Source organism: Lepidochelys olivacea (assembly GCF_965140295.1).
Source record: "Lepidochelys olivacea isolate rLepOli2 genome assembly, chromosome: 1".
Taxonomy (NCBI): Eukaryota; Metazoa; Chordata; order Testudines; family Cheloniidae; genus Lepidochelys; species Lepidochelys olivacea.
This window is the reverse complement of record NC_140411.1, coordinates 258,330,926-258,344,194: the sequence shown is the minus strand read 5'-3', so window position 1 is coordinate 258,344,194 and position 13,269 is coordinate 258,330,926.

The window sequence follows — 13,269 nt, the reverse complement described above, 5'->3', positions numbered from 1 at the left end:
TTGGGCAGGCCAATCTATCCTCTGCCTCAAGTCGCCATCTATAAAATGGAGATAATCCTTTCCTAGCTCCCAAGGTGTTGGGAGGCTAAAATCCATTCCAAAGTGTGATGCACTCATGCTATGGTGGTGGGGGACCACATCATTTCTGAGCTGTGGATTCCTCCTTGGGATGTGGCCTGTCCAGCAGGGATACGTGATTCTCTGCCAGGGAGAGATCTCCCTGCCTGGGGTCCGTGGATCAGTGGTTCCCTCCTAGGACTATGGAGTGGGGTGCTTATTCTACCCAGAGGTGCTTTTAAGGTATAGGGGACTGAGAGTGAGAGACAGGAAAGGGATAAGGTTCCAGGGCCAAACATTGTGAATTTAGTTCAGGCCTCAAGGGGTGCAGAAGGGGCAGGCGCGAAATAACAATAAATAACCAAGCACTTACACTGTACTGTTTGTTCAAAGCACTTTCCAAACATTAACTAATGAATCTGTCGTAGTAAGGAATGTTTTAAAGGGGCAGAATCATAGAATCATAGAATATCAGGGTTGGAAGGGACCTCAGGAGGTCATCTAGTCCAACCCTCTGCTCAAAAGCAGGACAAACCCCCAATTAAATCATCCCAGCCAGGGCTTTGTCAAGCCTGACCTTAAAAACTTCTAAGGAAGGATATTCCACCACCTCCCTAGGCAACGCATTCCAGTGTTTCACCACCCTCCTAGTGAAAAAGTTTTTCCTAATATCCAACCTAAACCTCCCCCACTGCAACTTGAGACCATTACTCCTTGTCCTGTCCTCTTCTACCACTGAGAATAGTCTAGAACCATCCTCTCTGGAACCACCTCTCAGGTAGTTGAAAGCAGCTATCAAATCCCCCCTCATTCTTCTCTTCTGCACACTAAACAATCCCAGTTCCCTCAGCCTCTCCTCATAAGTCATGTGTTCCAGACCCCTAATCATTTTTGTTGCCCTTCGCTGGACTCTCTCCAATTTATCCACATCCTTCTTGTAGTGTGGGGCCCAAAACTGGACACAGTACTCCAGATGAGGCCTCACCAATGTCGAATAGAGGGGGATGATCACGTCCCTCGATCTGCTCGCTATGCCCCTACTTATACATCCCAAAATACCATTGGCCTTCTTGGCAACAAGGGCACACTGCTGACTCATATCCAGCTTCTCGTCCACTGTCACCCCTAGGTCCTTTTCTGCAGAACTGCTGCCTAGCCATTCGGTCCCTAGTCTGTAGCTGTGCATTGGGTTCTTCCGTCCTAAGTGCAGGACCCTGCACTTATCCTTATTGAACCTCATCAGATTTCTTTTGGCCCAATCCTCCAATTTGTCTAGGTCCCTCTGTATCCTATCCCTGCCCTCCAGAGTATCTACCACTTCTCCCAGTTTAGTATCATCCGCAAATTTGCTGAGAGTGCAATCCACACCATCCTCCAGATCATTTATGAAGATATTGAACAAAACCGGCCCCAGGACCGACTCCTGGGGCACTCCACTTGACACCGGCTGCCAACTAGACATGGAGCCATTGATCACTAACTAGACATGGAGCCATTGATCACTAACTAGAGCTGAAAGCAAATGGCTCTTGGGTGGGTGTGATCACATTTCCCCTGTCTCCAGGGGTGGATTAAGACTATATTGGGCTTGATCCCTCAAAACCATCCTCCCCAAGCTCCCACCACCACCACCACCACCAAATCCTTGGGTCACTGGCACTGTGTGCTACCCTTGCCACCCTAATCAGAGTCATACTTCCCAGATGCTGCCTGCCTGCCCCCACTGTCCCTCAGGTCATGTTGGGATGTGATCTGTGGGGTACTGGGGTGAAGGGAGGGCACCATGGATTTAGGATGCATGTCCTCTCTAGGTCCTGTGCGGGCAGCAGATGGCCAGCTGGCAGCAATCAGCTGTGCTTTACCCTGTCTGCTGCTCACTGACTCACTTCTGTGTCAGGTATCCTGCCACTGCAGGGTCCTAATCCTGCAGCCTCTCCCGGAGGGTTAATGGTGCCCAGGCTGAGGGGACAGCACTGCCCTGTGGGAGATGACTTGTGGCTGCTCACATGGGTCTGGGAGTCCTCAGCTTTCCTCTTCCTCTTTATTTTCTGTCTAAGCATTGGCCTCATCTACCCTGCTTTCCTCACCTCTTCCCGTGATAGCTTCCAACTGCAGGCTTGGTGCAGTCCCTTCTGAGGATACATGCCTGGCCGGGCAGGGCAGGGATAAATCTGCCTGGCTCCTTACTCTGAGATCAATCAATGTACTGTAGTATCAGCTGGCAAGCCCAGCAGGTCTCAAGGCCCACCCCTACAGGGAGTCAAGAGGACTGGGTCAGCTAGCAGACCATTCATAACTCAGGAGGAGTGGAGCTGTGATATGCTACCTCTGACCCCAATAGGACGAACATAGTCATGAGGAGCTCCATGCCCACAGCACTGCATTATGAAAGGTCTATCACGGGGGGATTTCTTTTCCTCAGTTTAAGTGCCATGGGCCATACAGGGCGCTTTAACAGGAGGAACTCTGGGAACCACCTGAGTGCCTCCAGGCCGCACTTTCCCAGTACAGTCAGGTGGGCAGAGGAATTTGAGGAAGTGGGAAGGGCTCCTGAATTAGGATGGGGGAGGGAAGAGGAGCTGGAACTATGTCACTGGGGCACTGCCCCTCTCAAAACCATGAGAGAACAAAATCCATGTAATACGAATGTGCCCTTGGCCCAGTGCTGTGCACCATTCCTAGCTGGCCATGGAACAGGACGGCTCTTCCAGCTGAAGGACTCACATAAAGGCAGCCACTCCAATGTTCCACGTTATATAGGGCAAGTTCTAGTAGGGGCGGGGGTGCAAATGGAAGAAGCAGCAGCAATCGCCTTCCCTGAATAGCCAGGCAGCTGCAGCTGAGAATTGAGGGTCACTTTCAATATGAGCATGCACGACTAAGGCAAGTTAGTGTGAGCGGCTGTAGACCTGCCCCTGGGTGGTGCCTGAGTTTGCTTCTGGCTATAAAGGCTCTGATGTTAATGTTAACTCTCCTCATCCTCAGATGTCCCTCTAGGTGAATGTTCCATAGTGTGGTCCTGGGAGCCTGGAGCACTGTTTGTTCTCATTTCTGTGTGATCTACACTAACGGCCGGGCATGCAGGAAACCTGGGGACTTTGATATTAAAATATTCCAGGGCATTAAACACCACTGTGCTGAGTATGTCTGATGTTAGATCACAGAGAGAGGGAACTCATTCTTCCAGAGGTGAGCAACAAAGGCCAACCGCACAGCTATTGCTGCAGTACTTCCTAAAGCCTGTTTCGATGCTGCTTCAGGCAGTGCATTTATAATCTACTGGCTAAACACAGGGTCAGGTTGCCCTCTAGTGACTGCCTCATATAGCATCGTAAGAGCTCCACTACTCTTGTCCGTGAATGGGGATTCTCTTTCATCAAGAGGCAGCGAACTCTGGTTTTGAAGTAGAATGATGGATCTGGAATCTGTCCCCCTGGCTGGGGATCGTGATGTCTGTGTGTCTGCAGCACCGGCTTTTGTTGCATGCTCTTCGGGGCTAGCTCTGCCTTTGAAGCTGGACCTGTATCCGCTTGAACTGAGGTCTTTTAATCATGAGGTCAGCGCTCTCACCAAGTCTGTGCTTTAGGGTGGAGCCCAGCTATTTCCTGACAGTAGCAGAGTTGATGCTAGTTAACTTGTTCACAGAGCTCTGTCATCCTGCTGGCAGGTCTCCCTCTTGGGCCAATGGGAGGAGCTGGTCTCTTTCCTGGGTACCAAAGGGTGCGTTACCCCAGACTGAGCCTGCTGATCTTTATCAATGCCCAGCAGTGCTGGGGTGACAGGGGAGTGGGAGTGGCGTGCAGAGCCTTCAGCGTCTAGGTCCCCAGTCCCAGTGAGGCCCAGGGCTTGTACTGCCAATGTTGTACCGCAGTGACAGCTGTTCTGTAAATGAGGGTGGGGAGGTCTCTGTGCTGATTGGGTGCTGGCGGTGCGGAAGGTCCGACAGCCACTGGCGCTAACTAGCCCTGGCCCGGGTAGTTTCAGGACAGAGGCTGAGGATTAAGGTGGCTGTGGAGATGAGCTCACCCCTAGGGATGGATCCTCAAGGACAGTAGCAAGGGGCTGGCAAGGGAGATGGTGCGTAGGAAGCTTGCTCTGTGTCTGGCCCTACCCCTTCGGCAACTGTCTTGGAAATAAAGTACAGGGCTTCATGCTCCAGGGACCTGTCAAGCGGAACCTTTCACCACCATTTCATTCTCTTCATTCTTTTTTAATTCTCTAAATGTATTTATTGATTGATTTAAAGAGTGTTGGGGCCCTGGGTCTTTTAATTCCTTAGGAGGCAGTGCCATCCAGTGGAATAAGCTCAGCATAGCAGGAAGAGGCTCCCCTTCTCCAATCCTTCTCTTACAGGAATAACAGTAACACCTAGTTCTTACAGCATTTCAACAGTAGATCTCAAAGCGCTTTACCAAGGAGGGCAGTGTCATCATCCCTGTTTTACAGGTGGGGAAACTGAGGCACGGAGAAGGGATCTGTCTTACCCAAGGTCACCCAGGAGGCCTGTAGCAGAGCTGTGAATAGAACCCAGGCCTCCTGACTCCAATCCCAATATTTCTCTAGCACCCACCATGTGCCAGGTGCTGGCTATACAGCCCTTAAGAGTTTCCAATCTAAGATGATCCTTAGGTCATTAAGAGGAGACGTAAATAACTGAAATGCAAGAAATTGATTTTATTAAAATTATTATTACAGTAGCACCTAGAGGCACCAACTGAGTTCAATGCCCCCATTGTGCCAGGCACTATACAAACACAGTCAGAGTCAGTCCCTGCCTCAGACAGCTTAAAGTCTAAATAGACAAGACAGACAAAGAGGAAGGGAAACTGAGGCACAGAGAGGGGAAGCCACTTGCCCAGTGTCACAATGCAGGCCAGGGGCTGAGCTGGGAATAAACCAAGATCTCCTGGCTCCCAGTCCAGTGCCTGTCCACTGACTAGACCACATTACCTCATATGAAGGAGGGAAGCCTGTATTTGCCATCGGATTTGCAAAGAACGTTTTCCAGTTAAGCCTGGCTCCCAGCTCTCCCTTCCAGCTTCTCCCAGTGGAGCTGCTCGCTGTTGGCATTCTCCCTTCCCCTCAGCAAGAGGTCTCATCCTGGACACAATTAATCTTATTTATTTAAGTATGTGTTTTGCTCACTGCGGCGCAAGACCCAGTGCAGGCAGCCTGTGAGTGTGTACAGCATTAGCAATGGAGACCAGGTGTTTAGCAGGGATGGGTAATTAAAGTTTGCTGTTTGGCCAGCAGTGCAGCCGACACAAAACTGTTACGCTAAACTCAGTGGGGGAATTGTTGGGTGGCAGGTGTATCCCAAGAAGCGGAGTCAAGCACAGCCGCAAGGCAGCTCTACCTCTGCTAAGGGCTGTAGCTGCTGCAAGCCCCAGCAGATGTTGAGCTTGGTAGGCCAAAGGTGGGGCTAGGACGGAAGGGTTTGTTCAGGAGGCACAGCACAATCTGGGGACGTTTCAAGTATGCTGATAAAATCCCGCTCACCAGTTCTGCTGGTTAGAAGCTAATAAGTGGGATCACGTGCCTTTCCCACCCCTGCTGCTCTCTCACAATGGCTCACAATTGCAGTGTTCCACTGTAGTCATCAGGGAGTTCAGGAAACCTCCCCTTTCCATCATCCCAGACTAATTTATCTCCTCCATATTAAAACCCATCGACACCCCCTCTGCGCTGTCCTGCGTGGTGCTGCGTGTACAGTCCAGGCCAGCTGGTTGCCTCAGTTCAGAGGCAAAGCACAGATCTGACCTCTAGCATCAGCTGCGACCTTGGGAAGTGCGTTAGTCCAGACGGGGGCTGTGTCTTGGGCTGCTGCAGTGCAAGGCTGAGAATATGCCTCCTCTTTTCCTGCTACCTCAGGGTCTGTGAGGCCTAGTGGAGGACATATGTAGTCAGGCTTTGCCAGAAGAGACAAAAGCACATGGGTGACTCTTCCAAAGACAGAACTGAGCAGATGGTGCTGAAATCTGCTCAAGAAGAGAGAAGGGACCCTGAGGCTCAGAACACTGTAGGCCCTGAGAACCACATGCATCGAAGCCTTAGTACACCCCCAGGCCCAAAGCAGCAGGCTACTCCTTCCTCTAACTTCTCAGGGCGGGGTTCTGGGCCCCACTGGCTGGTGTGGGTCTATGTATCCTCTCTCCACTTTTTCCTCACTCAGGCCAACAAGCTTGCTGCACCACCAGCTGAGATAAGCAATGGTGGGCAGGGTTAGAGTTAAATGGAGGGACACTCCCCCTCCCCCAGACAGACTCTTGAACCCATCTCTGGCTTAGCCAGTGCTGCAGTAGCTGTGCGTCCTCAGGAGATTGATGAGACTGGGCAGCAGGGAAGGTATTCGGAAGGTGGGACGGGGTGGGGGAGAAGAGGAGGATGACACCACTGTTGAAGCAACTGGGAATACGCAGCCGTGGATAAGTGTTGCAACTAATGTTGTAGCCTGCACCTGTGTTTGTGTAATTATCCTGGAGACAGAAAGCAGGTGACAAAAAAATGGCCTTGTGGTTCATGCACTGGCCTAGGAGATATGGATTCAATCCCTGGCTTTGCCACAGGCTCCGTGTGTGACCTGAGGTAAATTATTTCATCTCCCTTTATTGCCTCCCTTTCCAATCTTCTGCTTGGATGTTGTTCCCTTTATGCCACCCTTTGTCTGTCTCATCTATTTAAAGAGTAAGCTCTTTGTGGCAGGGCCTGTCTCATACCATGTGTTTGTACAGCACCTAGCACAACGGACTCGGCTTTTGACTGGGGCCTCTAGGTGCTACCATTAATACTACTGAGATTAATACTAAGGGGGGAAATGTGTGTGGTCAGTTGAGTGCTTCTGTGACAGGTGGTGTTTCAGTCAGGAAAGTCTGTGCCTTACATGTATTGCCTGCAGTCATTTTACATCGTGCTGTGATCCCATCAGCGCTCACAAACTACGCAGGGTCAAGATATCACTTGATGTAACTTGTGTATTGAAGAACCACCAGGTTGGATTCCCACCGCAAAAGGGCCAACTTCTATTAAAACAGAGAAAGTATTGCAAGGATCACATCACCAGCCTTTCCACCACTCTCCTCCCTGCCGCTGCTGCTCTCTATACAACTCTGTCTCCAGAGTACTTAATGAAACAAAGGGGCAGGCTAGAACACTAACCATCTTGTGCCTCTTACATAATTATGTGCCACCCAATTACCACAGCACCACAGTTCTGATGTAGTTCTTCTCCCAATGCCCGTGTGAGGTAGGGGAGTGCTATTATCCCCAATTCACAGATGGGGAACTGAGAGGATATGGCCCACATCCTCAAAGATATTTAGGCTCCTAACACCCACTGAAATCAACTTACTCAAGGTCACACAGGAACTCTGTGGCAGAGAAGGGAATTAAACCGGGGTTTCCTGAGTCCCAAGCTAGGGCCCTAACCACTGCACGATACCTTCTCTTTTCTCAGAGACTCCTAGCCAATAGAAACACTGCAGGTCCCTGGGCTCAGATCCACTAAAGTACTTGGGCACCTAAATCCCAGTTTTGGCTGCACTGTAATCCCCAAAACTCCAGCTGAATCCTGCAGACAGCGGACCTACCTATCTCACTAGAAGTAATCGGCTCTGAGGAAGTACCTGAGGCCCTATATCAACTGAATAGTAGTAAAGCACCCGGCTATGATAAAATAGATATTGAACTGTTAAAAGCTTGAGTGGAAGTGCTGGTGAATTACATGTGCAGATTGTACAGAAGGGTTTGGGAAAAGGAGATTTGTCCTAAAGATTGGAGTGGAGGTGTCATGTGTAAAATTCCTAAAAAGCATATTTGTGATAACCAGAGAAGGGTGACACTCCTATCTGTACCTCAAAAAATGTTTTGCATTATGATTGTGAATAGGATGAAAACTGCTGCTGATAAAGTACTCAGGGAAGAACAAACTGGCTCAGGTTGTGTTCAGACCAGATTTTCACCTCAAGAAGACTTACTGAGAAAGCTTTTCACTTCCTTGATTTTATGAAAGTATTTGATCATGCCCACAGAGAAACTCTCTGGAAAATCCTGAGACACTATAGAATTCCAGCAAAGATTTTTAATTTGATAAAAGCTTTGTATGACAAGTCTGCGTGCTGCATCAAGACAGAGAGAGGAGACCTGGCATGGTTAACGATTATTACTGGCACACAGCAATGTTGAATACTATTCCCCACTTCTCTGCTACATTGTCATAGACTTTGTGGTGAGATGAGTGGCAACTGCTGCTGAGGACACTGGTATTGTTTGGACAAGAGAGAAGCTGCAAGACTTTTGCAGATGATATAGTCATAATGAATACCAGCTTGGACTGAATAAAAAGACTCTTTATGACCATAAAAGAGAAGCTGCTAAAGGGGGACTTCGTATCAGTATGCAGAAGATCAAGATAATAGAGATAGGAGTGAATGCTGTCAACACTGGCAGATGTACGATGAGGAAGAGTACAAAAAAGTTGATGACTTCATCTATCTTGGAAATTAAATATCCGCTAATGGCCAGCTCACTAAAGAAGTGAAGGCAAGAATAAGCCAGTGGATTATTTTCCCATTTGCCAAACATCTGGAAGAGTAAGAAGAACCATCTACACAGTTAAATGATATTGTACAGTGCTACTGTCCTTCCACACTAGTGTACGCCTCAGAAACATGGCAGCTGGTGGAAATACACAGGAGGAAGCTGGATGCACCACTAGCGTTTAAGAAGACTCTTGGGAATTCATTGGAGAGATTGTATAACAAATGTGAAAATGCTGTGCCATATGGGTCAGCAGACTGCAGACTCAATAAGTAGACAGAGACGGCCATGTCATCGGGTTACCCAGTGACAGAAGCACAAGGTATGTCTTAGATTGGATTTCACCTGGAGGGAAGAGAAAGCATGGAGGACAAAGAATGACCTATTGCAGGACGATCAAAAAGGATGCTGCCATCTTGGAGACAACTTACAATGGAATCAGACATGTTGCTCTGGACAGACAGCAGTGGGGAAAATGGCTTGTCTTGTGCCCCTAGGCACAGGACTTTCTATGTAAGTAAGTCTGGGATGTGAGAGACTCAGGTGTTCAATTCTCCCCTCTTTGCCAGAGCAGGAGAAAAAATTTGAACAGGGGTTTCCTACTTCTCAGCAGACTGCTGTAATACAGGGCTGAAACTAGGCAATTGCTTTTGGCCCTGAGCAGCTCAAGGTGGTCCCCATTCACTTTTTGTTGTGAGGAGGGCCCCAAAAATATTCTTGCTTAGGACCCGCAATGGCCTAACACCAACTCTGGCTGTAACCATAGAGCTATGGGATATTCTCATGTGGGACTCCCTCAGTCTATCCTATTGAAGCTGTTCCTCTGTGAATAAATAATGAAAGAGTGACTGGAGCAGAGGGAATGGACCTGGGTCTCCCATCTGCCAGGTGGGTGCCCTCACCGCTGGACTACAAAGTCATTCCCATTCTCTTTCCCTCTCTGGCCCAGTGACTGGGTCTCCCACATCACAGATGAGCGCTCTAGCCTCTGGGCTACTAGTAGACACTTCCTCCTCTGGCTGTTTTATGTGGAGTGAGGTAGACACCTAACTCATTCCCTCAAGCATCTAAGCTGCCTGGGTCCAAGAGACTGGATCCCATTCAGGGATCACTAAGCAAAGATATGCACCTTATCTCCAGGAGGGGGTGGGGCCTACCACACAACCCTGACGTTGGTGTCTCCCATTGGCTAGCTTAGTGGCTAGCTTTTGTGGATCACATTTTAAGACATCTATCTCTCCCCATTCATTGTATAAGAGCCTGGGCGCCTAACTCAGGCTTTGTGGATTGCAGTGTTTTCCCTTTGATTTTCTAGGCCTCTAAAAGTTAGAGATGCATCAGCATCTCAACACCCACATCGCTTCATGGATCCCTATCTTGGTCTTCTAGTTTAACCATGTGCTGTAAACGTGGATAATTAGCCTGCTGGTTGCTGGAATAAAATACAGTGCATAGTACAGATTGAAAATAATGATCCTCCTGGTAGCTAGCAAGGAGTCTGTGGGCAGGGAGTTGTGAATGAGTTCAGACCCTGTTCCCTGATGAAGGCTCTGGAAATCTGTGGGGAGTTCAACAGCTGAGGAACAAAGGAGTCTAGATAAGCTTTGTCTGAATAACATACATTGTCTGGACTCTTACCTCTTAGGTTACAGATCCCCATGAGAGATCTTACAGTGGTGCCCACTGTAAATAAAAATAGGCAAGGGGAATGGAAGTGGAGAGCACTAATTCTGGAGGAGATAAGTTTTGTTGGGTTGACCACGTGTCCCAGCCTGGCCTAGACCTTTCTGCCCACCCCTTTTTCTAGCTGTTATGAAGGAGGGGGTATACAGGCCACGGTAAGGAAGACACTTTAAGCCTAGGGTGGCAGAAGGGACTCAAGTCTGTGAGATAAGCCGCAGGAGAAACCTGTACCCTGCACAGGGCTACATATCCTCGGGAAGGGCGACCCCTTGTCCTAGCAGCGCTGGGGAGGCAGCCAGCAGAGCTAAACTCTGGAGCTGGAAGCTGGTGGCTCAAGGAGCTGGAGGATGATCAGCAGCCTTCCAGGCAGCTCCAGGAAGGTGTAGGAAAAGATGGCCCCCGGCAGCAGTAGAAAGCAGAGTGCATGTAGCACAGACAGAACAACACCCTGAGTAGCCAGTTAGAGGCTGCAACCAGAGGGTTGCGGCAGGGAAAGCACTGGTTTGGGAAGCCGGTGGAGGGGAGCTTCGGCCCACGAACAGCAGAGCGAAGAGGCATTGGATGCAGAGCGCTTTGTGTGGATTATAATGCTTGTGGACAGCTGAGCAGCCAAATGGCTGATGGTCTGTGGCCTGAAAGTATATTGCAGAGAGTGGCTAGATTGGGCGCATGGGAGGCAGGAGTTTTGTTTTTAAGAGAGCTGGGAGGAAATATGACCCGGATAACTTTGTAAATACTATGGTTATGGGACTTGGGGTGGGTTGTGGTGAGCTGAGGGAGTTAAAATCAAGGTTATTTTTCTTGACTTCTGGGCCTTGTAGAGAGGCGCAGAGGAATGAGAGGTTGTACATGAGCAGCATTACAGTACCTATGGGTGGAAAACTTTCAGCAGAGGAAGGAGGGTTGTCTACTTTTTTTAAAATCAGCTATTAATGTAGTTCATAAAATAAGAGGGAAAGGACTTGTTGGAACATGGTTGTGTAATGTGATGGCTAGTCTTCCAACTCCATTCCATCTGTCAGATCAGCACTCCCCCATGAAGGGAAAGAGTACATGGAGAACTAGTGGCCCTTACGGCTGAAACCGGTCCTCACCCCAAGACCTTCCAGGTTGTCTACAGTCAGGTCAAGGGAAATGATTCTTCCATACAAGGGCCTTGCAGGCATGGCAGGGTTAAGCTGGATTCCATTCCTTCTGTTCAAGCCTGATTCTCAGCAACGTACATCCACAATGATGGAAAAAACTACCAGAGAGTGAGGAAAGACACAAAGGGAAGAGTCTTTCTCTGATAGCTGGAATGCGGCTGCTCAGGCATTTACATTGCTTACGTTGTGGTTGTCGACCATGGAACTTTATGGGAGGGAAGTAGACAAGAAACAAGTCTAGCGATTACGTCAGAGGCCCTGTTTTGTGGATGATGAATCCCAGTGGTGGTTTCTCTGCTGTGGTCCAGAGTTGCCTCCTGGGATGAAGATATGACGTTTGCCTCCCAACAGAGGTGATTGGGTGCTGATAAGGATCCTGAAAAGATGTCAGAGACCAGGTGAATGAGATGAGTCATTGCCTACAACTTCAAGAGGCTGGTTACAAAATCAAAGTAACCTTCTAATGGTTACTGCCTTATTCTACTTCGCTCAGCAAGACCGCCAGCCCTGATGGTGTACGCCCTCTTGGCATACAGCCAGTTTGGCAGAACAGTTGCTCTTGTACAAGCCCTGGAATTGTCATGGAGGACTGAGAGCCTTTCAAAGAGAATAACAAACTATGGCCGCAAGGATGTCATTGGGCAGGAGTGCCCAGAGTGCTGGAGCAATCCCTTTCACTTTCACTGACTTTGCCAGTGCCATTGTAGCCCCAAAAATGGAGAAACAGGGACCAGAGAAGTATAGGATGCATCCCACAAGGAATCAAACAAACCCCTTGAGTAGTTTAATCTTGCTGAATTTATAAGCATCTTCTAGGAAGAAACAGTGGGGCCATACTTGGAGCTAAGGGTCAAACGATGTTAGCTCTTCTCACCTCTGCTTTGGTGTCGGTTGCAAGTGACTCTGTAGTTTGAATAACCCTGAGATGTCATTGACATGGTATTAATGGCATGGCCTGCAAGGGGACTAAAGAGCCTGAATGAGGATGTTGACTATCAGGAGTTCCCAAGTCATTTGGAGAAATGGAGTACTGGGTAAACAGATCACCACATGTGGTGATGGAGTCATACCCTCTGCAAGAACAGATGAGGCTTTAGATTTCCTTGGTACTGCAAGATATGTAACCACAATGACTTGGCAGCAGGAAATGCAAAGGTTATAGCGGAGCCCAAGCTACTTTCATCATGTACAGTGGACTCTTTCAGTTCCACGTTCTCTCATTTGGGTTATATTATTACTCCTGGGAGAATTCTGTGCCATTGTGCGGGCACAGAATTCATGTCCCCCACAAATTTCTTTGCTTCCCCACAGAAAAATGACTTTCTGACAGGGAAGCAAAGGGAAGATGCAAGAGCAGTCATTTGCCCCTCCCGAGCAGTGCAGGCACATCCTTTTGGGCACCTGGAGCAGCCAGTGGAGAGGCAAATCACTGGGGACATACCAGCTGGTGCTGAGTCAGACACGTCTGGGGCCAGGTAACACCCACCCCTCATCTGCCCACCCCCATGCATCCAGACCCCCCCCCCCGCCCCAGACCCCAGCCTCACCCCCCTACATCTGGAAACCGCCCCCTGCACCCGAATTCCTACCCCAGCAATCCCCACCCCCTAGGCACCTGGATCACCCCAGCAAGCCCCACACACCTGGACTCCCCAACCCCACTGAGCCTCAACCAGAACACCCAGACCCCACCCCACCAAGCCCCACTCCCGCAGCACCCAGACCTCTCTGAGCCCCCACACAGCCCCAATCACCTTCACCTGGACCCCCCTGCAAAGTCCCATTGCACCTGCACCCAGAGCCCCACTCCCAATCCCCCCTGCACCTCCCACTGAGCCACCTGCACCCA